We start from the raw sequence: 27,458 nt of genomic DNA on the forward strand, positions 1-27,458 counted from the left end.
TCTATATAGGTGCAAATTTCGTATATGTGCATGTCTTCCATATATGTGCAAACGGATGTGCATATACAGAAGTTGCGTATAATACAAAAAATACATATATACGAAGACTGCGCATATACAGTTGTTGAAGTTGCACATAAATTATGTATATGCACATCTCCCATATATGCACAACTTCTCTATATATGCATCTACTTCCGTATATGTGCATGTCTTTTATATATGCATAACTTCCGTATATGTGCATGTCTTTTATATATGCACAACTTTCGTATATGTGCATATCTTCTATATATGTGCTTCTTTCGTATATGTGCATATTTTCTGTATATTCACATATATGGAAGTTGCACATATAGACTAGATGTGCATATACAGTAGATGGACGTATACGAAAGATATGTACATATACAGAAGGGAGACAAAACAATCACCTCTCAAAAGATACTCAAAAATAGCCTCATCCATGTAGAGATCTGCGATAGTATCTAGTTGATGATGTATGCACATGGGAAACCAGGTATCTGCATGCAATCTTGTATAGCCCTGATCTATGGAAATTGGCATACACCTGTTGGTCTTCAAGATCTTCTTTGAATCTCTTTGTTGAGAATAATTCATTTACCTTATGCTATGTGATGTTTGACTCTTTTTCTATGAATAGCTGAGTGTCTGAGTAAACAGAGAAATTCGCTAGAGTACTCTCAACTACCTATCCAGTATTGATTTTTGTGGTGTCGTTTGAGACGTATACATAACTTATGCATATGTGCATATCTTGCATATATGCGCATCTATCGTATATGCACATCTAATATATATGTGCAATTTCCAGATATGCACATATATGAAAGACATGCACATATACAAAAGTTGTGCATATACAAAATACATACACATATATGGAAGATGTGAATATACAGAAGTAGATGCATATATACTGGAGATGTGCATATACATAATTTATGTGCAACTTCAACCACTGTATATATGCAGTCTTCATATATGTGTAAATTTTGTATTATGCGCAACTTCTCTATATGTGTATATCCCTTTGCACATATACAAAATTTGCACCTATACAGAGGTTGAAGTTCTACACATCTTTCGTATATGCGCATATCTTCCATATACGCACAACTTCTATATATGCACATATCTTTTGTATATGTGTAACTTTCGTATATGCCCATATCTTCCATATGTGCGCAACTTCCATATATGCACATATACAAAAGTAGTGCACAACTTTCATAATATGCAGATATGACAACCTCCATATATGCACAACTTTTGTATATGCGTAACTTTTGTATACGCACATATCTTCCGTATATACACACATTTTGCATATGCACATCTATCATATATGTGCAACTTCTATATATGCTCATATATGGAATATATGCACATAAATGGAAGATGCTCATATACCAAAGTCACACAAATTCTATATATGTGCATATTTTGTATCACATATATTCTGTGTATGCACAACTTTTGTATATGTGTATATATAAAAGTTATGCACATATGGAAGATATGCACATATACAGAAGATATGTTCATATACGGAAGTTGTGCATATACAAAAGATATGCACATATATAAAAATTACGCATATACGGAAGATATACATATATACAAAAGTTGCGTCTATACAAAGGCTAAAGTTTTGCACAACGTCTGTATATGCGCAACTTCCGTATATGCACATATCTTCTGTATATGAACAACTTTTGTATATGCACATATACAAAAGCTACACATATATAGAAGTAGTGCGTAACTTTCATAATATGCATATACGACAACATCCATATATGCACAACCTTTGTATACACACATATCTTCCGTATATGCACATCCTATGTATATGCAAATCTACCGTATATGTGCAACTTTAATCTATGTGCATATAAGGAAAATATGCACAAATACGAAAGATGCGCATATACGGAAGATCTTCATTTATATTTCCTTCCATCTCCCTTTTTTTGTCTCTCTATCTCACCCTCCTAATCACACATGCTCTCTCTCTTTCCATATCTATCTATCTATCCCTCCCTCCCTCTCTATGTGTCCTTATTCTTCTCTCTCTCCCCATCCATCTATATCTCACCATCTCTCCTTGTTTGTCTTTCTATCTCAACCCCTAAACATACACACTCCCTCCCTTTAGATAGATATGAAGAGAGGGTGTGTACATTTAGGGGGTGAGATATTCATGTTATTTAAAAGCTTGTGCAAAAATTATTATTATGTCATGTGTTTTTTATTAACATTTATATTAGTTCCACTACCATAGCCCAAGTCTCTAACCTTATCCCCTTCATCTCCCTATCTCTAGTAGATCGTTATACCTTTCTCCTTTCCTAAATATGAAAAATTGCATTTTGTGTTTCAAATGCTAAAGATATTTGCATTTTTTATTTTAAGAATTTCATAAGAGCTTTATATAAATTTTCTATAGTTACTTTCATGGAGACATAACTTTATTTCCTTGTTTCTTACATTGTTCTACAAATATACAATTAGAATTTGATATGTTTTTTCTTAGTCGAGCAATACTAAAAATACTATGCAACAAGTATAGAATGACTATGACTCTAACCCTCAAGTCACTTGATTATTGTAGGCATAATAATAATAGTTCATTATGTTTATGTATTTATAAAGACTTGAAATTTTTATGTTATGCTTTTAAAAGGTTGCAAGCCAACCACAATTTTAAACTTTTACATTTTTTAAAAACTTATACATTAAAAAAATATTTCTAAGATTTACATACATATAGACTTAAAATATATGGTGTTAAAATTTTATTTGTATGATGAATTTGATAAATCATATATTTTCCTTCGTGGTATCATTTTCAAATAACATTTGTATATTAAATATTCCTTTTAAATATTGAAATTGAATATTTTTTATTTATCATCATGATGTTATTAAAGAATAATTGATATATATATATATATATATATATATATATATATATATATATATATATATATTCTTTAATTGATATATATATATATATATATATATATATATATATATATATATATTCATTCTCATCACCTTATAATATCTAATCATGCATAATATAATTAGTTTAGATAATATAGTTAGTTTAGAGAGTCAATTGTTTTTGTGTTAATAGTGTATGTCATTACCTTTTCTTCTAACTATTTGTATTGAGACCAAATAACTATTTGTATTTGCATAGTTTACTTCCTTTGGGATTCAATTTTCCATGTACACCCTTGCATTGGGGCTTCTTATACATTTTTCATTAGTCTATACATTTGTTCCCTGGATTTTTTACATCAAAGGCTCAATTGAGTACTTTTGTCTAGTAACATCCTGTTGTAGTCTTCTTTTCTGATCTATATAAATGCTTAAATTTTTGAGTATTTATAAACAAATATTCTATACCTATATCCCTCCTCTCTCTATCTCTCCACCTTTCCTTACCCCTCCCCCTCCAATATATGTTATCAACCAAGGTTATATTATCATGATAAAATAATGAGCTTAAATGAGGTTATTCTTATCTATATGCAAGGCATCACTGATAAGTACATGGGAAATATAAGATCTTTTATATCCTTCCTCAAGCTAGGAATGGAAGCCCAATAGATTCCCTCAAACCATTGTTCACTAGATACACCTTGAAAACTCACTTCAATACTATGTCTAAGCTCAAATGATTAGGACACTGATATAACTTCCTTCAATCCAATTTTAAATAAAGGTACTTTATCTATGTAATTTGCTTCCTATGTAGAAATAATAATACACTATGGATACAAAACACGACTAACACCAAAAAATGGCCCAACGTGCATACCTTTTGCGAGGGGAAGTGTCATGCGGAAAGAGTCGTTAGTGCGGACACAACCGACCTCCCTAGAAGCAAAAGCTTTCTAGTGACAAACAAGACAAATAAAGCTACCTTTCTCTAAACATGCATTGCAAATACAAGTAATCAGGGGATCTTTAACATACCTTTAGTCCAACGCTTTGTAGTAGTCCAGCCTCGCCGATCCGGATGAGCTCCTCCTTCTCTTCGAAACCTACATTCACTAACAAGCCAAAAGATTAAATAGCACCTGATAAACTCATAAAACAATACATATCCATCATACAGACCAAGGAGTATATGAAACAAACCATGAATAACAATCTGTTGAGAAAAATAAGTTCATTTGCATTAAAAGGTAACAAAAGGAACCATTACAACCTGAGCCTTGGTGTTGTGCAAGTCCCTCCTAGGGTCCAGCAAGAGTTTTCCTTTACTTTGATCAGCTCACCCACTCTCAAATAAGGCTAGGAAAGGATGGGAATCTCTCCTCTCAAGCTTTACAAGGGAGTCCTAATTCCAGCAGCATCTACCCTTAGGAATGTTCAGCTTTCAACTTCCCTCCCTTTGGCACAATGCCTGTATTTATAGTGCTCTAGAGGAAGTTATTCAGGTCCACCATCAATGGAATAAGCCCCTCTTTGGATGGGATAGCTCCCCTCTTGATGGGATAAGTTCCTCTTTGGTAGGGATACATGAACCATCTGGAGGCGCTTCATACATGTCAAACAAGCTTCTAGAAGGCTCTAGAAATGACCACAAGTAACTTTTTTGGAGTGAAACTTGCGCCTTTTGACCTTTACAGGAGTACACACCCATTGCTTTACATACAAAGCGTACAAGTATGCAGGGATTGTGAACTTGGAGTGCGTACACGCAGGTAAGGCTAAGAGAAACTGCGTACCCAGAGATATATAGATTTTTAATGACTTTCTCTCTTTCTTGAAGTTTGACATGGAGAGCAGAGGTATGAGGCTTGCCAAGGAGGATAGTATGACAGTTGATGGATCCATACTAACTGCAAATAGTCATGGTGACAAATTTTAGTGTAACAGGAAGCCTTGATGATTCTACTATAGAAGTGCATATTTCTTTCATTCCATGCTCTAACACTAAGCCACATCTCCTTCTTGTGATCATATCCCTCAATGATTTGTGGTAGAAATGCAAGCTATTTGTCTCCAACAACCCTCCATCCTTGTACATGTTGCATTATTTAGGTTGCGATCATTTAGCCATATAGTTTTATTATTATGCTAGATATTGTATAGGCTAGGCATCTACCCTAAGTTATGTCCTTAGTGAGTAAGATGCTCCACTCACAAATGGAGGTGCTCACGCCATGCTAAATATTGGCAATCATACTCATATAAATTGTCTTAACAATCATCATATATTTTAAAATTAAAATCATCATGGTTGAAGTGGAATATTGTTAACGTAACTCATATGTAGTTCAGTTATAGACATTGTAAATATATATAAGTATAGGTATGTAGAATAATAGTATACCATTCATACAACAAAATGCTTAATATGCCCTAGTTTTACATTGGTCATTGCTATAAGAGTTGGTGGTGGCAACTAAGGCCATCCTAATAATCGTCGAAAAAGGAAAGCACTACCGAATTTCCTCCATGGTGCAAAGGGATGTTTTTAAAATGTATAGTTCTAGAATTTTTTGTGGATTTGATCAGAGATATTGTGTGACAAGAAACAATCTAGAACATAGTGCTAGTTTCTATCAATATAAACTATCTTTTTCTAGAGAATACCCGTAACCATTTTAAGCATAAAAAAGTTATTTTTACTTCTCAAATAATTTACCAGAAACAATTAATTTTCTCATACATAAGTCTTCATAATTATAATTGAAAGTGTCAAAGCCTTGCCTTACAATTTTTGATGTAGCTCTACCAATTTCTTCAATAAGGGACCCACAAAGACCTCAATGTTCAATATCTATTGCATCTCAGACCTAGAAACATAAGAAAGAAATGAAAACTTGTGATGTCAAGATGAAATTTACTTAAAAAAGAAGAAGAAGAAGAAAAGTGAACTTGAGAAAAAAGAAATGCATTTCCTCCATAGTTAAAAAGGGTTCTTTCCAACACATAATACCTTTAATTTAGTCTCGTTTTTCATCATCAATATCAAGCCAATGTAGGATTGCGTTGGCAAGTGAAAAGACCATTTCATGAACGGATTTTAGATTTTTCATGGCGAATTTTTAAAGCTCTATTAACATTCAACATTTCTTGAACAATGAGATGAAAAACTATGATTTCCCTTGTTTTCCAACTTTAAGTGCATGAGAAAATTAACTATGGTAAAATTCACCGGAAATCCTCTACGTTCGGAATTGAGAGTCGTCGTTGTGGTCGTTGATGAATCATTTAGGCAATCACAATTTGTTCTCAGTGGTACTTCCTTCCAAGATATGACGTATATTCCTTGTATAGGTACATATCTGCTCAATATTGGAGTCATGTCTTCTTTGTTTCAAAGGTATTTATCTGCTTTATATGGCAAATAATATCAGTAGATGAATTTCAAAAATGGTTTGCAATCTTTTCATTTCCATGGAGCATAATAGTGAGATGCACTCGTTGGGCATACATCCATTAAGCACACATATGTTAGATGCACTTGGGCACACTGGGCATAGTTCGACTATAGTCATATGATTATTGATTGACATTTCTATTAGTTCCACTACCATAGTCCAAGTATCTAACCTTATCCTTTTTAAATCAATATCTCTAGTATCATTATCCCTTTTCCCTTTCCTAAATACGAAAATTGCATTTTGTGTTTCAAATGCTAAAGATATTTACATTGTTTTCTTTTAAGAACTTCATAAGCACTTTATATAAATTTTTAATAGTTACTTTCTTGGAGACATGACTATATTTCCTTGTTTGTTACATTTTTCTACAAAATTTGTACTATTAGAAATTAATATGTTTTTTCTTAATCAAGCAATGTTAAAAATATATATGCAACAAGCATAGAATGACTATGACTCTAACCCTCAAGTCACTTAATTATTGTAGGCACAATAATAATAAGAACTATTAGTTCATTATATCATTTTCAAATAACATTTGTACATTAAATATTCCTTTTAAATATTGAAATTAAATATTTGTTATTTATCAACATGATGTTATTAAAGAATAATTTATATATAGATTTTTCATCACCTTATACTATCTAATCATGCATAAGATAATTATTTTAGGTAATATATCTAGTTTATAGAGTCAATTGATTTTGTGTTAATAGTGGATGTCATTACCTTTTCTTTTAACTATTTGTATAGATACCAAATAGAAGTTGTATATTAAATATTCCTTTTAAACAATGAAATCAAATATTTATTTATTTATTTACATATCATTGTTATCAAAGAATAATTAATATATAGATTTTTCATTGCCCTATATTATCTAATCATGCATAAGATTGTTAGTTTAGATAAGATGGTTTAGAGAGTCAATCATTTTTGTGTTAGTAGTGGATGTCATTACTTTTTCTTCTAATTATTTGTATTATTCCACACAAAAAAATTTATGTTGATATCACTAAGCTTCTTACAAGTCAAATACCACTAAAAGAATCAAACAAAAATTATATTGCAAAAAATAACTAAACAACCCCTCCACCCCCCCTGGCCCCACACCAAAAAAAAAACGGTAAGAAAATAACTAAAAAATAGTTGTTTAACTAAAATGTAAGGAATTTGAATGGCATATTTCCCACTGATTATTGTTCACTCTGAATCTAGCTTGTTAGATTTAGTATCTTCATGTGTTATATGCTTCAATGCCTTCATGTCCCTTTATTTAAAATTTCTAAAATGATGGCCCTCCTTTAATATCTTTGATCTTAACATTGCTTTGTCAATGTTGATAGAGAGAGATATGAAAATGCCTAACAACACCTGGGCAACAATGGAAAAGATATTCCTTTCTAACAATTATTTTTTGTTTTTAAATCTTGTAACAATTTGTTGCAGAGGAAGAATGTAAAACTATAAGTTTCTAAAAATGTGGACCTCCCTTAATAGCCTTATTTCCATCTTGTTTTCTTAGTTTTGATTGAATCAATAAATGGCTATCCTTAGCAACATTTGTGAAACAATGTAAAACCATGATTTTTGAAGGATCATCTTTAATTCTTAATTCTTATAAAAATTCATTATAGAGGAAGGCTATAAAACCATCTTCACTTCTTGGACATTTCATTGTTTTTCCTTTGATTTTAATAACCTATTACACTACAAGAATACAACCAAAGAGAAACACTATGATACTTGTGCATAAATTTCAATACAAAGACATTTGAAGAATATAAATTCAAGTACTTTTGTGTTAGGTTATTGTTATTATCTTAAGATTGTGATCTAGTGCCTATAGATTGGGAAGCCAAGTCTACTCATGCATCTTTCTATTTGTCTGTAGAATTGGGAAACCTCGCTTCTAATCATAATTTCTTTTACATCATTGCAATGTCTTTATGACAAATAACAACATTTATGAACTCCGTGAATGCTTAATTAGAAAAGAAAAGTAAGCTACAAAGCTTAGTTTACAAATAAATTTAGTTAAAGATTCACATTGCAAAAGTGAAATACTATGAATGATGCATTATATCTATAATATCTCAAATTTTGGAAATCAATAATGCATAACCAAATTTGTAGTAAAACAAATAAATAAATAAAATTATAATCATTAACAATTTGTTAATTACCATGTTTTAAATGCATTCTATTTCCTGTAATTTTTTATTTTATTAAATTAACTTAATTATATTCAACTTTAAAAGCATGGATGGGAAACTTTTACAAACCAATAAAAACTATTTAAAAAAATAATAATTTAAAATAAACTTTTCCATTATCAAGTAATATATATATATGTGGGCTGAAGAGTCGAATTCAGCCCACATGTTTCCGGCACACCATGCTGCTGAAGAGCCTTCACCAGCGTTGAATTATATTAGATATATAATGACTATTTGTATGGAATAAGTGATAATAATAGATGTTTACCCCAATTTTCATATTTGACCCAACATTTTGCAAATTATGTTCTTCTCCACAGCTTTTGATACTATACCTTTGCTCCGACTTCAAACTGTCATGAATCCCTCGATTCACTGGTTCCTGACCTGTAAAATGAACGTGAAAGCTGGGGAAAGCATTCGTTAAGTAGTCATATAAATTAAAATTTCGGGCGGGAATGCTGAATTTGAAATTCTCAGAATAGACGAGGCATTGAATACATTAAGTGAATGTGTAATCCACGCTCAGGGATGTGATGCCAAGCCTCATGGCTCGATGTCGGGTCGGGCTGTCCAATATCTGTATTAATTACATTGAATAGTGGAGCTTGCAGGAGGTAGAGTGATCGAGTTGCCAAAAAGTCTATGGATATGGATGTCTGTCATGGATATGTAGGGTGCAACGTGCATTCCGATGGATGCAAGAGGGAAATTCCTATTTCCACCTCTATAGGAAAGTTAATGCACCCTGACATGCAAGGGGAATAATGGATGCCTTGCTGCTAACATGCCAAAATCAACTTTGGCAGAAATATAAATGCAAGGCACCCACTATTCCCCTTGCATGTCAGGGTGCATTAACTTTCCTATAGAAGTGGAAATAGGAATTTCCGATACAGGAGTATACCGTAACATGTACTTAGAGCTTATTTAATAAGTTATAGGGTTGGAAATATTGGTTGCCATGTGCCTTCGCTTACTACTCCGAATTCCTCTGTCCCTACCCCTAATTCAACCCAATTTCCAATGCACACCTCCTAATTTATTCGCCTCCCATACTCCTGTAACTGCAAATTCCTCCAACAAGATGCTTTTGTAGATCCCTGTAGGAAATATATACTATTCACTAGAGCGGACAACCCAATATGCCATAAAAACTAACTGTGCATACCAATAGCAGAAATAATGAGGCACGATAGCTGGGATCTGCAAATACACTTACTTTCGATTTGAGTAGTGGGATTTTGTTTTCAGTTTAATGAGGCGAGAATTTTGTTTGGAAAACATTGGAAATTTTATGTAAGATTTTGCTAAAATTTTTGTAAATTTGGGTTATAAGGGTAAAGCTTGAAAATTTTGAATGGTACTGAATCTATTTTCACAACAACAAAAAAAAAGCAATTCAAAGATTTCTTAAATAATTTCAGATTTTCAAGCCAACTAAATAGAATGTACTAAGCTAATTGAGTGACAAGAGCCATGTCACCTCAACTAACTGCTTCCAAGTTGTCTGCGGATATAGAAATTTTGAATTTTCTCAACTTGACTAAGGCAAAGTCAAATTAAGTCTTTCTTGTTACATTTTTTCAACAAAATAGACAAGCTTCCAAAGTTTCCAACCACCAATCATTTAAATTGAAACAAGATAAAAGCAGAATATCAATAGATGATCAATGAATTCAATATCATTGGTAAAAAAAAACATATACCCGAACTTTTCCATGCTTTCTTTAAAAAGACACCCCACATTAATATTTTCCTTTCCATCACTAATTAAAAAAGTCTACTCTAGAAAAAAAACCTTAACCTTACCACTATCTTATGCTCTTCACATCCTTCCTTTAAAAAAAAAACATCCCACATTAATATTTTCCTTTCCATCACCAACTGCAAAATAGTTCTACTCTTGAAAAAACCTTAACCTGGGCGAACTATCTTATAGCACCACTTGGATTCACACAATTAATTTTTTTAAATGATTACATCGTACCCGTGTTTAACATTAATCTCACCTATCCATTTATTCTATTCCAAAATAGACTACACATATGAACAAAAAAAATAAAAGGTGAGATTCGTGATGCTCATAAAAAATTAACTATTGACTCATTTGGTGGCCTCTCTAATGATGTGAACCAACCATTGGGTTATATTTGGAATAAACACACAATGAACTTCACGAAAATGTTATGGAAACCATACATCAAGGTGATGTGACGTGACAATCATATGAAACTTTCATCGTTTCACACAAATAAATAAATGTTTCTTTAAAAAAAAGAGGAGATTGAAAGTGAAGTAATGAGATCCCTCTTCATGGACTCCAAATGACAAAATAAGAAAAATTAAATTTCTTAATAAATTTGAGAAGCTCATAGGTGTGGAACACTACTTGGAGACTTTCTCTGTAGAACACGCTCTACATTTCATTCATTACATGAGAAATATATATAATTTACACACAATTAGGGAAGTTGAAACAACACCCTAGAAAACAAGAACAAACTCCTAATCTAAGGTTCGGTTTGAACCGTCACTCCATTAAGACATTTCTTCATTAATCTCAACACTCCCCCTTAATGGAGAAATGGATTCACACATATGCCTAACACTTCCCTAAACAACTCAAATTTGATTCTACCAAGAGGTTTGGTAAAAATATCAGCAGCATTGTCACAACTATTACAATACTCAATATGGATTTCTTTTGACTGAACTTTCTCCCTGACAAAATGAAACTGTGTATCGATATGCTTTGTGTTCTTATGAAATACTAGATTATTTGCAAGTTTGATGGAGCTCTGGTTGTCGCATTTGATCACTGTTGCAACCTTCTGTTCTTCTCCAGCATCAAGGAGAAGTCTCCTCAACCAAACTGCTTCACATGTTGCTGCACACATAGCTTGATATTTAGCTTCCGCAGAAGACAAGGATACTATGTTCTGCTTTTTGTTACTCCATGTAATGACCTCATATCCATTGTTAAATGCATAGCCTGTTATGGATCGTCTATCATCTACATTTCCAGCCAAATTGAAGTCTGAAAAACCTGTCAATCTAACATCACACGAATCAGTATAAATAATACCAAAATCTAAGGTTCCCTGGAGATACCTTAAAACACCTTTTGCTGCAACCCAATGGATCTCAAGGGGCTTTGACATAAATTGGCTTAATGCACTGACCGCATAAGCCAAATCTAGTCTAGTTGTAGTCAAGTAGATTAGACTCCCAACCAGCTCTTTATACAAAGTCGCATCTGCCTTCTTAGATCCATCATCATTTTGAAGTTTTAAATTCTGCTGTAAAGGTACTGTTGCAGCTTTGCACTGATCCATTTTGAACTTTTCCAGTAAGCTCCTGACATACTTACTCTGTGATAGAAAAGTTTGTCCAGAATCCCTCCAGACTTCCAAACCCAAATAGTAATGTAGCTCTCCAAGGTCTTTCATCTCAAAGACTTGTGACATCTGCTCCTTGATTTCTTTAATGAGATTATTAGCATTCCCTGTAATGATTAGATCATCTACATATAAATAAATCAAAATAATCCTTCCCTATTTATCAAACACGGTATAAAGATTAGGGTCATTTTTGCTTCTTTTATAACCATGCTGCAGGAAAAATGAATCAATTTTGTCATACCATGACCTGGGTGCCTATTTTATTCCATACAACGCTTTCTTCAACCTGCAAACTAAATGTTCTCCACCCTATTTGACAAAACCCCTCATGTTGCACTAAGTAGACTTCTTCTTTTAAGTCCCCATTTAAAAAAGCAGGTTTAACATCTAGCTAGTGAATCATCCAATGGTGTTTGGTAGCTAAAGCAATTATCATTCTGATTGTGTTTAACTTAGCTACAGGGGAAAATGTTTCATCATAATCTATGCCTTCTTACTGCGAATACCCCTTTGCAACCAGCCTAGCTTTATACTTATTTATGCTCTCATTTGCTTTAAATTTAGGCTTATACAACCATTTGCATCCTTGGGTTGTTTGCCTTCAGGTAGTTTAACTAAATCCCAAGTTTTCTTTTTGAGGATTGACTCATATTCCTCTTCCATAACAGCCCTCCATTCACTATATTGACTAACTTCTTTATAACTAGAGGGTTCAACAACATTCATCATACTAGTTATAAAAGCATTTTCCCTATATCTTGTTGGAAACTAAATATTTCTACCTGATCTCCTGAGTATTGGGATAACTTCAAACCTTGTCTATTCATCCTTTTGTGGACTTGGCTTGACAGCTACATCATCTTCTTTCCCTTCCTACTGCTTCTGCTGCTGCTTATTGCTGTCACCTTATTCATCGCTTCCTTCTTCCACCAACAAGGATACGTGCCATTCTTCATTAACACTCTCATGGTTTCCATCATTAACCTTCTCATGAAACACTACATCTTTGCTCGCAAAAACTTTATGAGTAGAGGGATTAAACAGTTTGTAAGCCTTAAATTTTGTACAATACGTTTGATAGCCTTTGAATCCAATTTCTTTCTATCTTCCTTTGGGACATGAGCAAAGGCTTTAGAGCCAAAAACTCTCAAATGCTTAACTGCAGGCTTCTAGCCAAATAAAGCTTCAAAAGGAGTTTTGAAATCTAAACTTATTTATTGGATTCCTACTCTTTAGATATATTGTAGTATTAATCGCTTCAGCCCAAAAACCATTAGAAAGATTCTTACCTTTTAACATACTACGAGCACACTCCACAAGGGTTATGTTCTTCCTCTCTACAACCCGTTCTGTTGGGGAGTGTGGGGTACTGTAAACTGTTGTTATATCCCATGATCTTTGCAGTATTTTAGGACACAACCTTTCTTGTACTCTCCCCCTTGATCCGAGCGAAGAATCCTGATGCATTTACCTGTCTGCTTTTCAACCATACTTATGAACTCCTTGAAGTATTCAAAAGTGTGGCTTTTCTTCCTAAGGAGATACACCCAAGTAAATCTAGTACAGTCATTAATAAACAATAAAAAATAGTATGCACTGCCTAACGACCTTATCTGCATAGGTCCGCATAAATCTGTGTGTACCAGCTCGAGTATATCTCTCTTCCTTCTACCAACATTCACAGGAAATTCATCTTTATGCAACTTTCCCAGTGAACATGCATCATAATCAGTATGAATAGGTTTTAAAATAGGAAGGCCTTCGACCATACCTCTTTTCTGTACTAGCAACAGATCATTGAAGTTAATATGGCCGAACCTCTGATGCCATAAGTCCACTGTAGTCATGGCAGATGATGTCAATCCCTGATGTGGTGCATTTTTTACATTTAGCTTGTACAATCCTCCCACACAAATATTTGATGAAATAGGGTTCTTACGATCCAACAGGTCTTTAATAACACAATACGATTTATAAAACTCTACCTTGAGATTCTAATCAGTTATCGTAGAGACAGAGATCATATTATTTTTTTATCCCGGGTACACAAATCACATTATGAATATGTCTAATATTTCCATCAGACAAAACAACATGAATATTACCATAACCTTTGATTTGGTACCCTCTATCATCATCAATGTAGATGTTTGCTCCACTGTTGGTCTCTTTGTCTTCAAACCACTGTCTGTTCCCTGTCATGTGGATGGATGCACCTGAGTCAACAAACCAGGTATCTGCTTCATCATCCTTAGCTGAAAGCGCAGAGTCAGATATGAACAGTTTGAGGTTTTAACTCTGTTCCTCATCAGCAAAATGACCTGCATGTTGTTTATGTCTCTTCTGGCCTTCATCAAACTTCTTCTTCATGCAATATCTAGCTATATGGTCAGTTCTACCACAATAAAAACATTTGGTCGCAGAGTCATTTCTATTGAAAGACGTACCTTGAGGTGGGGGCATATTTCTCTGTGGGGTTGCACTGCTCTTCTGTGCTACATTTGGCTTTCCTCTGAAGGGCTTCTTCTTCACCATTAAGGCCAGATCTGAACTCTGAGGTTTATGAGTCAGCCGCCTTTCCTCCTCTTGCATGAGGATCCCAATCAATTCTTCAAACACGAGGGCTTTTTCTCTTGCATTCAAGCCAGTGATAAACATCTGATACTCATTAGTCATACCATTCATGGTAATCGTGACCAAATCTGTATCTGACATAACTTCACTGATGTCACCCAGCTTGTTCTTGAGCTCCTTGATCCGCAAAATAAATGCTACAACTATCTCATTCTCCTCCATCTTGATGGAGAGAATCTTGCTCTTCAAGAACAACAATCAATTGGTGTTCTTGACCTCATAGAGATCCTTGAGCGTCTTCCAAATTTCTGGTGCAGTCTTGCAATTACGAATATGGGGAATAACGCAATCTTTAACCAACAATTTTAGGAGCATTCTCGCCTTAGTCTCCCACTTGTCCCAGTCTTGGATTGTTTTTGTTGTTCCTCCTGCAATCAGGTTCGGCTTCACCTCATCATTATTCACAATTGTCCATGTATTGTGTCCCTCAAGCAAAGTCTGCAATTTAAATTTCTAACCAAAATAATTGCATCCATCGAGCTTGTTATTCTCATTGAGGTATGCTTTTGCTAATTGATTATTCATCTTGAATGAATAAAAACTTCAACCGCAGCGAGTTAAAATGCTAGATCCAATGAAAACTTCAATAAAAAAATTGAGCCCAGATCCCTTTTTTTTTTAAGAGATCACTACAATTCCTTCTTTTAAAAAGAAAATCTGCCCCCTTTATCGAATAATAAGCCTTTTTTAATTAAATAATTAAATTAAAAACTTTTTAATTTAAAAATTTTAAATTAAAAACTTAATTTAAAAATTCCAATATCCCCTTTCAATATCACCGTGACTTTCGATCACTTTTGAACATTAAGATGTAAGAGGCCAGCAATGACAAAGCCCTAGTTGGCAACAGGACCCTAGAAATGAGTTGTTTTGGAGCCGACAAGACTGTTCCAAAATGTTCGTAATACTGTTATTCCTTGATTCAGCAAAGGATTATGAACACATCAGCAAATAATCGATCCTACAATAGCGAAGAAAAAAAAATGTTGCGAGCACTTACCATGCTGACAGCAGCACCCACGCCCTCAACAACGTAGACAACAACACCCACGTAGCAAATCACGTCCTCAACCAAAAAAAACTCGCAGGCCGCTTCAGTGAGATCCGTGCAGTGGCTCAATCAAGAAATCAAGGAGCTCAAATCCCCTTCCAAAACGCGGCTTGACAATGAAAATGCCTCTTCCTCGGTAGTCCCAGCCTCCTTTACAGTGCCCTCCGGCCTCCTCGGCAGTCCCGACCTCCTTCACAGCAGTTCTGACCTCCTCTCTTTGCATGGAGCAACGTTCCAATGCCTTTGGGACTGTTGCATCGGCACTCTCGAAGATGAAACCCTCGGTCAAACCAGAGGGGCCTTCCAACAGCTTCCAAGCTTAATCGTAGGCCCGACAACTTCCTCACACGGTCAATAGCAACAGAAATCGCAGGGGCAGAGGGAACTTGCAGTCCGCTCCCCCTTCCAATACAACTGTGACCCGATCCCTCTAATAAGCCAAATCCACCAACAAAAATCCTCATTGCAGACTCCACCAACACGCTCGACGTGGTTGAAGAATGGCACACTCGCGCCATTCTGGAGAATAAAAATCGCTTAAGGCCAGAACTGAATCTGCGCGACTATAGCGCCAAATTCCACGCTGATCTCCCTTGAAAACGCGCTGGTCTCTCCACTCATGGTTACAGTGAGTCCTCAAACCTGTAGCTCTGATGCCATGTCAAAAATAAGAAGAATCAAATTTCTTAATAAATATGAGCAACTCACCGGTGTAGAACACCACTTGGAGACTACCTCTGCAGAACAGGCTCTACATTCCATTCATGACATGAGAAATATATATAATTTACACACAATTAGGGAAGTTGAAACAATACCCTAGAAAACAGGAACAACCTCCTAATCTAAGGTTCGGTTTGAACCGTCACTCCATTAAGACATTTCTTCATTAATCTCAACACCAAGAACAATCGATCTTTCTTAAACAACAACGATAACATTAATTCTTTCATTAATAGTTAATTATAGGCATTAATTCTTTCATTAATAGTTAATTACGGTCTTTTATTTTTGTTCATGAAAATCAACAATATATTATTCAAAATTATTTATTTATTCATTTTTTCTACTTGAAAAAAAAGCCATTCATAATTATAAATGAAAATTACATTCTATAGATACATCTTTAAGCATATTCAGAAATCTAGAAGTGACAAAAGAGAAAGCATCTATGAGAGATCAATAAGATAACTAAAGCTCTTGACAATGGTAGATACTATTTACATGTTATATATATCAAGAAAAATTTCTTAAAAGAAAACATAAAGTAACAATGTTTTGTAGTGGCCACTAAGGCTATCAAAAGACTAGTTGCAAGAGCTCCCAACATCTTTATGTATATAGATAAAAAAAAAAGTATAGAGCAAAGGAATAAATGTTGATTATGATGATGCTAGATGCTGAAAAAAGGCTTTGTATGATTGGTTTTGTAATTCAAAATTTTGTTCATCCCTGTATTCTACAATACTCCACAAACCTTGTGCCAAATTGAGCCTTTCTTTTGACAGTTTGTCCACCACTGTGTTTGTGTCTATGTAAATATGGTGACATGAGAAAAGAGTGAAAGAATAAGAAATACACATTATTTCCTCCATAATAGGAAAAAGGATGATATTCTTGCATGCCCTTGTTTTGTTTAGATATTTTATGGTGAGCATTGAATCTCCCAAGATTTGTATCTGAGATTTTCCTGAGAAAATAATAGAAGAAATTTGTAGGCAAGAAATTTTTCCTAATTGTTGGTCCCACTACCCAATCCAATTTTGACACAATAGTAATAAGCTTTTGATAGGTAGATAATGAAACCCCCACCACTTTGTTGTCCCATGTGTGTTGATGCACCATCGAAAAAGCCCATGGATAAGATTTTTCTTTGAGTTCCGGCCTAGGAACGTGAGGAGATGTGAGATATTAGGGTTCATTAATTAGTCATTTAAGATGGCCTTATTTCAGGCCAACCAAACCCCCCAACATATAATGAGCAGGAAGGCTTTGATTGGGCAGCTACAGGGGTTGGAGTACCACCCCCTCCAAACTTCCTTTAGATTCATACCTTCCCTAGATGAAGGGTGACCAAGAGAAAGTCATAAAACATACTAGAACTGTTGAAAAAAGGAAAAATAAATGAATACATGTGAAATATATTCCTCTGTATTTTTGCATAACGAGCCCTAGCCCATACCAATCAAATACATTTTTTTGTAGGATATCCCATGTTGGAACTTTCCTTTCCATAAGGCACCACATGAACAATTTTTCTTTTGTAAGGCATTTTGCATGCCAAACTGCCTTCCACCTCCGGGTCTAATCAAGATCCACCCAGTGAGCCAGAAGAGAAAGGTAACCTAGCTTAGGGGTGTAGACACAAAAGGGGGAAATGTTGCAAGTGATTTCATCCTCTTTACCCATCAATATGAAGTTGTTTTTTCATAAGGCCTATACATAGGCGTGCCAAGGTAAACAAAATACCTCCTCAAGACCTAACTCCTCGACTGAAAACTAGCCTTGGTTCTAAATTGAGGCGGTTTCTTGATTTGCAACATGCGTCAGTTTTGTGATGGATTTATCTCTTAAAAGATCAATGATGGGAGGAGGGATTAAATGTTTTTTATCATTTCCCAACCAAGGGTCAAGCCCAATTTTAGCTCTATTCCCCCTCCCAATCCTCCAAACCAGATCATTTCTAATGGCATCAAAAGTGTTAAGCATGACCCTCTACATGAATGATATATTAGAGCGGGGCATGTCTACTTATCAGATCTAATCTTCAAGGGAGTTAGGGACAATATATTTTTGGAGGACCACCTACGTCAATAAGTTGTGACATGAAATTATCCACCATCCACATTTTGTTGCCAGTGATTTTAAGAAAAGGTGTAGTTTTTCCAGACCCCATCCCCCCATCATTTTTGGCAAGGCTATTCTTTTCCATTTTACCTATGAAAGAGAGCATGAGTATTGTTTTCCAACCCACATGAAGAGAGAGCATATTCTTTTGATTTTTTCCAGCACACCTTTAGGGATCCAAGCCAACGAGGCCTAGTACATCAAAATGAATTCCAACACATATTTGATAAGGACCATATGGTTCACTTTGGAAAGCCATCGAAGCACCAATTGTTGATTCTTTTTTTCCAGTTTTGTGATGAGCTAGTGCTAGTCATTTTTGTTGTAATAGTATGGCTTTAGGTGGAAACCAAGGTACTTCAAACCATAATCCATAGGGGATAGGGCGAAGGGTAGGAGCTAAAGGAGGTGGTGGTATTCAACTTCATTCATATTATGATTGAATATGGTGTATTTCTTAGAGTTAATCAACATCCCAATAGATTTCCCAAAGAGAGAGAGGTACGAGGTAGGGGAGCTGATTTCCCTTGGTACCCCATTGTAAAATATGAGAATTTCATCCACAAAGAGAAAGTGGGTAACAGGCAGAGTGCCCGCAATGAGCGTACCATGAAATTCCCCTTTTCTTTTAGCTTCATAAAGGAGGTGGTTTAGTCCTTCATCTACCAAAAAAAATAAGAGGGAAGAGAGAGGGCACCCCTCTCAAAGTTTTTGTTGGGCATGACAAAAGGAGGAGGTTGATCCATTTATGAGGATAGCGAAGGAGGCTACCTAGATGCAGCTCATGACATATTTAATGAGGCTGATGTCGAATCCCACATGGGTAAGAAGCAACCTTAAGTAGATCTAGCTAATTCGGTCAAAGGATTTTGATAAGTCGATTTTGATGACAACACCCTTAAAAAATTTTGTTTTAATGTTGTACAAAGCTCCTTGCGCCACACTAATGGCTTCATGAATTTGTTTGCCTTCAAGTAAGGTGAATTATTCCATAGAGATAGATATAGATAGGATGAGCTTGAGTTTAGGGGCAATGATTTTGGCTATAATATTGTAAATAGTGTCGCATAGGGGGATAGGTTAAAAGTTAGAAAAGAAAAGGGTTGATCTGATTTGGGGATGAAGGCAATGAAGGTAGAACTGAAAGTAGCATTTATTTTTTCCCCCCTTTGAGATTCTTCAACCACAGTGAGAAGATCACGGCCTATCAAATCATAAGGCTCTATGAAAAAATTAATAGTCCATCCATCGGGCCCAAGGCTTTTTCCTTTTGGAAATTATGCATGACATTCTTGAGCTCTTCCTCAAAGATTTCTTCCATTAAGGTTCTTTTATCCTCCTCCTCAACCATTCTTAGGAAAAATTTGTGCAACACATATTACTTCCGTAATTGAGACTTCTCTTAGAACCTGAAAAAGATTAATAAAGTGACACTTCCCAATACAGGCTATACCTTTGAAGAGGATACCATCCTGCCATCGACATATTGGAGACCCCATACAATGTTGGCCATTTTCCTACCTTTTGCATAGGCTTGGAATTTTTTGTTTGTTTTCAAAACCGCTCTTGAGCCATATGTCCATGCTCCTCAGATGCCATTCTTCTTCCTTCAAGGATAGAATTTACTTTTTCCTTTTTTCGAAGTTGATGAGGACCTCTCTAGAATCTTGAGAGGAGAAACCTTCCCCACTTAGTTTACAATATCCTGGAACTGACTTTCTATTATCTCCACTTCCCTTGTTTCAACTAGTTTCTTGTTTTTTGCTTATTCTTTCATTTTTTGTTTGATAAGTTTTCGATTCACCACAAAGTGAGAAACGTCTGAGGCCTCTTAAAGGGGATTACAAATCTACCAATGTGATGTTACAAGAGTTATGAAGTCTTCATCTTTGAACCATGGAGAGTTCATTTTGAAAGGGCTTGCAAGCTTCTTTGAATAGCCTTTTATTTCCATGAGGAATATGCAAGTGATCCGAGATTCCCCCAGAACTATTCCATTAATTAATCAGAGGGAGAATTTCCACCAAAGATTCAAAGAGGAGGAAGCAGTATAATCTCTTTGAAATTATATCATCCCTGGTTATGCAAATTTTCTAAGTAGGGGTTATATTTACAAGTTCCACATCCACCATATTGCTATGATAAACCTAATTCTAAATAAATCAACAAGGAGGTCTGACCTTGCTCGAGGACCCCATGGTTCTAAGGGGCCCAACGAAAAAATTAAGGTCACCCCTGATGGTTAACAAGTCAGATCTAACAAGGGACATGTTTAGGATGTTGTCCCAAAACTCCTTACAATTTTGGGAGGGGCCATAGATGTTAATTAAGACCATAGCAAGATCTAGGTTGGATAAAAAATCCTCCATGCCCAAGCATGATTTCATACTCTGAATATTGGTCAATATGATATTTCTTAGATTCCATCCCATTGCCAACCCTCCTGAACTTCCACTAGCATCCAAGATCGAGAAGCACCAACCCACTAGTAGGGAGTCTAGGCAATTTATGATTGAAGTCTCACAACGTAGGGTCTCCTAAAGGAAAATGACGGCAGGTTCATTTGCTTCAATTAATCCGATGAGGGCCTACTTTTTTGAGGGGAAAACCAATGCACAACAATTTAAGGAGATAAGTTTCATTTTGTTAGACCGATAAGGCCTATGCTCGCTCTAAGGGCCTCTTTAATGGACAATAGTTTTCCCACTGTAAGGTCCAACCAAGCTCACTCTTTTGCTTTTTACATGAATGATTTTCAGCCTCTCCCATTGGTTTCAGATGCTGGAGTGTTGGGCATGGAATCCCACCAAGGCATGTTTTGGGGCTCAAAGCCCAAGTTTTGACCCAATCTTATTGTAAAGCTCCACGAATTGCTGGCGCGGGGCGCGAAAGTATGATAGAGTCACAGGGTTGTCCGCCCTAGTTTTGTAATGTGATTTCGGCTAGATAGATCTACCCATGGTCCGCGGACCATGGGATTATATAAATAGAGCGAGGCTCTAAGTGTAAAAGATAGATAAGGAGAAAGAAGAGTAACAATTCTAAGTGATTGAGTCACAAGTGTAAAGTGTGTCTTTGGGTCGTAGAGTAGGAGAAGGATTTGCAGCTGAGTGCGCAGAGGCCTAGTAGTCCGTAGCTGACTGCGCGGACCCCTGCAGCTGAGTGCGCAGAGTGGATTCGAGTCTGTAATCGAGGAAGAAATTAATAAAGAGAAGTTTTATCATAATTTTGTGTATCTATTCTTAGGTTAATGCATGTTTGATATGATTTGCAAATATATTGTTTATTTAATGCGCACACATGTATGAATGGTTTATATTGTTAAGTACACTTAAAGCACTCAAGTAGGAAAAGTTAATTAACTAACGTTGGAATACCATTGAGGTATTGGGTAATAACATAGAGCGTGACGTTCAGCCCCTCGGTAGGGCTGCGCGAAGGCAGTATATCAGGCTGCGAGGTAAGGGAAAGTGCACGTAGCGACTTGCGTGCAGGTTCAAACCGCGGACGACTTGAAATCATCAGACATCTCCAGGGTGCGGAAACTTGGTTCTAGCACCCTCCCATACTACTTTGGGTGACACCTCAGTCTGCGATCCGCGAACTATTGCTGAAAGGGCCAGTAGTACCGGGATTTGTTTGGCTAAATGAACTTTGTACTTGGGTCAGGACCCAATAAGCCAACAAATGGTTCCGTTGCCAGGACCGGGATATGCATAAGAGATGTCTGATGTCGTATCACTGGAATCTGATAAAGAAAGGAATTGAAGAGTGGTTGGACAGGAAGATTCACGAGCTCATGGCGCAGGAAAACAGGAATCCGCGATTATCGAAGGAAGAGTGGTTAGATTTCTACTTATATACGGAAATCCATAAAATTTTCTTTGCATCCTTCCCCTCTGAGTTGTATGAGTGGATCCCGAAGCTAGCAGACAGTCAAGGAAGGTGTGGGCTCAACAAACCTATTGGGTGGACTCCAGAGTTGATGCGTAGACTGGAAGCATCGGAAGATAAGATCATGCACGCTGTGGATCACTAGCTCGATCGAATTATAGGGGGATTTATCACTGAGTTCGCGGTAGATACTTCAGTCAGCTATAGCGAGGTAGAACAACGCTTCCTCAAAGGACAGTGAGGCAAGTACGTTAAATATTTGAACACTTGGATTAAAATGCTACTATGTGAAAAGTGGGTTATGCTAATAAATTGATGTTTGGGGTCACGTGAAGTGAGAGGATCTACAGAAATGAAGGTAGCACAGAACTAGAAACTAGGCCCTTGATTTTACCTCCGCGAGAAAGCAAGGAAGAGCTCACGAAGGTTTCACCAAGAAGTGCGAACCAGTTTGATAAAGCAACGAATTCCGTGCATACCACTTCCACCTACACCACCACCACTTTCACCATCTTCACCCCCCTCTTCGCCCACACCACCTCTGCCACCACCACAGTTCAATATGGCAAGCGCGATAAAAATGTCGGTGTTCAAAGGAGTAGGGAATGAAGATCCAGACTAGTTTTGGTTTGTGGTAAGGGCTGTATGGGAAGTGCAAGGAGTCATAGATGATAATATAAAGAAAGCAACGCTGGTCAGCACTTTGCAGGATCACACACTAACTTGGTACATTAAGCACTCCAATGACAATCCAAACGCAGGGATCGCGGATATCCAAGCTACGCTAAACAAGGAATTTAGCAGACCAAAGTCAAAGACACAGTCGATCATCAAATTTAATGTAATCGCGATGCTTCCAGGAGAGACCCCCTAGGATCTGGATCAGAGACTGAAGGGTATAATTCGTGAAGCCAACATGACCTTGATGGATGGGAAACACCGCGCATGGTTTGTAGCATCACTAACATCGCATCTAAGGAATGCGTTGTCATAATAGAAGCTATCCACTCAGGTCGAGGCCTTGGAGATCACAATGAGACTGCACGAGACCCCGATACAAGATCCTAACCAGGGATTTCAACAGATCCACGCGCAGTTGAAAAACTTGTGTCTTGAGATGCAGAGTTTGAAACAAGATAGGACAGCTCGCCCAGAAGCGTGCGAGGAGGTATGGTGCGTAAAGTGCAAGGGCTAGGGACATGACAAGGACCATTGTCCAGTCTTCGCAAACTACCTGGCAGGAGGAGGACCAATGCCATTAAGACCAGAGGCATAAGCAGGACTGAGCGTGGCGCCTGCATTATGGTGTGCAATTTGTCAGATAGGAGGGAAGCATGCTACAGATAACTGCCATCTATTACAGAAGTATATGCAGAGTTCCCAGCAGTTGTTCTGTAATTTTTGCAGGTCAGTAGGCCACGATGAGCGCACCTGTAGAAGTTATGAACTGATGATGGATCAGACTCCTACCTATAGAGTTCAGACCAAAACATGGGCCCTCGATCAAAATGCAGGGATGGCGTGCACTAGATTTCAGGGGCGCAGACAAGGTCGAGGTGGAATGGGACCAGGAAGAGCGCGGACAACTAATATGTTACAATTGCGGAGGGCCGGGGCATTATGCTCGCGATTGTACAAATCTGGCGAGACCATCATGCTTATATTGTACCCAGTTTGATCATGAGACAAAGGATTGTCCCATGTTGATAGCGAGGCTACGCGATAAAGGAACACTCCAACCTCCCTCGACTCAGAACCTGCAAATGATGAGGTCTTAATCGTGCGAGGAATACCTGAATGTAAATATCGTGCTCCGAAGTGGTATCACGACAGGAGATGACAAAGGGAAGCAGCCCAAAGAGAGTGCCTAGGTTCGCAAGGCTCCAACAAAGGAACTAAAATTTGATTTGGAGCGCGCTAAGGATACATTCATGGAAGCTAAGAAGAGCTTCGTGGAGGCCTCCACTTCAAGTAGTAAAGACAAACTAGAACTGGAAATGGACCCATCAATGCTCACTACCTTTTTGGAGACATGCGTGAAGTTGCTGCGTGACAGCAAGGCTGTGAAGGGGTTGCAAGAACTCATAACTAGATGTGTTGGGACTGCACCAGGAGAACTACGCGCAATCCAGAAGCTCGGAAAGCACACAACCCGAATAGGAAGAGAGATGAGATTGACCACGCAGATCGGGGAATATGAAATGGATCAAGTGATTTTGGATCTAGGATCGGACGTGAACGTCCTGCCAAAGCAGACATGGGAGCGCATGGGCAGGCATGCGTTGCAATGGTCTCCTATTCAATTGCGAATGGTGAACCAGCAAAAGATCCTACCTATGGGAAGATTGCAGGGAATAACAGTAGATATCGAAGGTGCAAGCGCGCTTGCAGATTTCGAAGTGATAGAGATTGTTGATGACAACAATCCCTATCTCGTACTACTAGGAATAGATTGGGTCACTGACATGAATGGAGTGATAAATATAAATAAGCGCAAGATGATTTTTGAGAAAAAGTCACTGCGTGTAGTGGTACCTTTAGACCCTGCAGAAGGATCGCACTACACAGAGTCAGTGCGCGACTACGATAGCGACGATGATCTAGATTGTATTTACAAGATAACCACGCAGGAGCAGGACTGGGTGAATCCAACAACGGATGGCAGACTCTCGTGGGAGCGCGAAAGCTCCTGCACCTCAGATTCGGATGAGGAAATAGAACGATGGCAAAACCGGTTACACGAGGTAACCACGCTCAACTGTAACATGATGATAAGGTTGTTGCGCTGCGTGGAAACAAGGGTAAGAGACTTGCCTATGTATGATGGGTTGAGCAAAGTGGATGATTTCTTGAACAAATTTGAAAGAGAAGTGTTGGAACAACAACAATTTGATGCTCTGAAATGGGTACTAAGGTGGTGGGATACGCACCAGCAAAATTTTGAGGACTGGCGTGAATGCAGAAGGATGATGCACCTACAATTTGGGAAGCCTCAGATGTGGATGAAAGCCAAGTATGATGGACGAAATAGCCCGTGTGCCCACCTGTCCAAATGGGTACAAGTGTATGGTGTGCAACCTGCACGAAGGCACACTGTCTGCACGGTAGGAAACACGATCAGCGAGCAGGAACAGGCAAGGCAATGGCGCGAACGATGACCAGGAAGTATGGTAAGACCAAGCATGCAGAAGCATATTCACGTAGAAGCTTTTGAAAAAGTACGCGAAGCACTGAACGTGGTCCACCATGTGAAGCGCACTGATCGGGACATGCATGTACCAGCGGTTCTATGGACTTATAGGACCATGTGCAAAACCCTGATTGCGCGGGCACTTCCGAAGCTGAAGTATGAAGCAGAAGCTGTAATCTTTATGGAGCTTGCAAAGCCTAGTCCGTGCATAGCAGCACCCATAGATATGATGGCTCGCGAAGCACAAAAAGGAGGAATCACGCAACCGCAAGAAACAAAACGCATCGGACTTGAGGAAGAAATCCAATAGGGAAACCTTAGACTCCGAGAACTTGAAGAAGAAAGGGTACGATTAAGAAAGAAAAGCGCGTTGGTGGATGCAGAAGTCAAGAAGCTGGAGGACGAGATCAAGGAATATTTTCTCACTGAAAAAAGTAGAATGGTAAAGGAAGGTGTGTACGATCATGCTAACAAGTTTGAGAACTATTGCCGTGAATTGATTAGTCTGATGCCTTGGCTCAGACCGCATATTGCTAAGCATAGTGACTAAGGTAGCGCGTTGCAAATGGTGAAGTGCTCAATGCCGACCATAACAATAAATGGTGGGGATTATCCAAGAACCATGACGGAGGGCAGGATGGAACTCTACACAGGTGGTGCGACCACTTGACTAGCTGACAGAAATACAGTTTCAGCACTCCAAGCAGTTGGAAGGGAGCGCAGGACTATAAACTATTCTGCCCGAGAGCTACATGATATTGGAGATGTTTGCAGAAGCAAAGAGTCACAAGGTTCGCAACTGCACATGGGGGGTTGTGCTGCCACGCGGGTTGGCCAGAAAGTGACCGTTGAAGTCACTATTCACGATGGGATGCTCGACTTGAGACCAAATGGAGCAGGCGACAGGCATTTAAGATGTGATTTATGGGCAAGATTTGGGAAAATCTGCCGCCAAGAAAGCATTAATGAACCAGAATTGGGGGGAATGGTCGAATTCAAATTCAAAAAGTGCTATAAAATACAAAGGGCTGCCTAGCAAACAACACTTGGTCATTTGTGAATTAAGCGATTGAGCAGAACCCTGAGTATTGTGAGCTGAGTGTTGATTGAGCCCCTGAATTCGTGAGTGACAGATTGCAGCACAGATACAATGACAACAACTAAGGATGGTATGGGGATAGCAGAAGTGACCACCGAGGAGGATGTGCAGGCCTTGTCTGTGGGGGATGTTCCAAAAGGTGTCGGGATTGTGGCAGAAATCCCGAAATCACCGTGCACGCTAAGATCCAAGAAGGACAAACAAGAAATGGCTCATGTACGTGTGTCCCCGCGAAACCTGTTGCATATCAAACTGTCGATGGAGGAGAAAGGGAAAGTTATCACTATAGAAACAAACGAAGAAGAAGAAGATTTGCAGGATCTTACCATTGTAGAAGAAGAAGATGAAGGCATAGAAGTGGATACTCAGCCTAGGCACTCTGCAACAAAACTACCTGCCTATGTCCCCCGTGAAAAGGGAAGGCCAAAGTGCCCAAGGACCTAGACGAGACCAAGAGCTCGCTCCAGACCCTGCTTCTCCTAGATGGCATTATGTTTGAAGGCACGCACCTGGGTCGTGTACTGACCATGAAATTCAAAGATTGGCACCTCATTAACCACGACAAGTTCCCTCATCTTGAGATTGGAAACCTCATGAAGCAGAACACTGCGGGGGTGGTGATAGCAATAGAGCTGCGGAAGTGGTTGCGCGGAGTGGAGAAGGTCGGGCTACTGAACCTA

This window comes from Pinus tabuliformis, chromosome 8, assembly GCF_031772625.1.
Source record: "Pinus tabuliformis cultivar Carrire ecotype Pingquan chromosome 8, CPIR1, whole genome shotgun sequence".
NCBI classification, from domain to species: Eukaryota; Viridiplantae; Streptophyta; class Pinopsida; order Pinales; family Pinaceae; genus Pinus; species Pinus tabuliformis.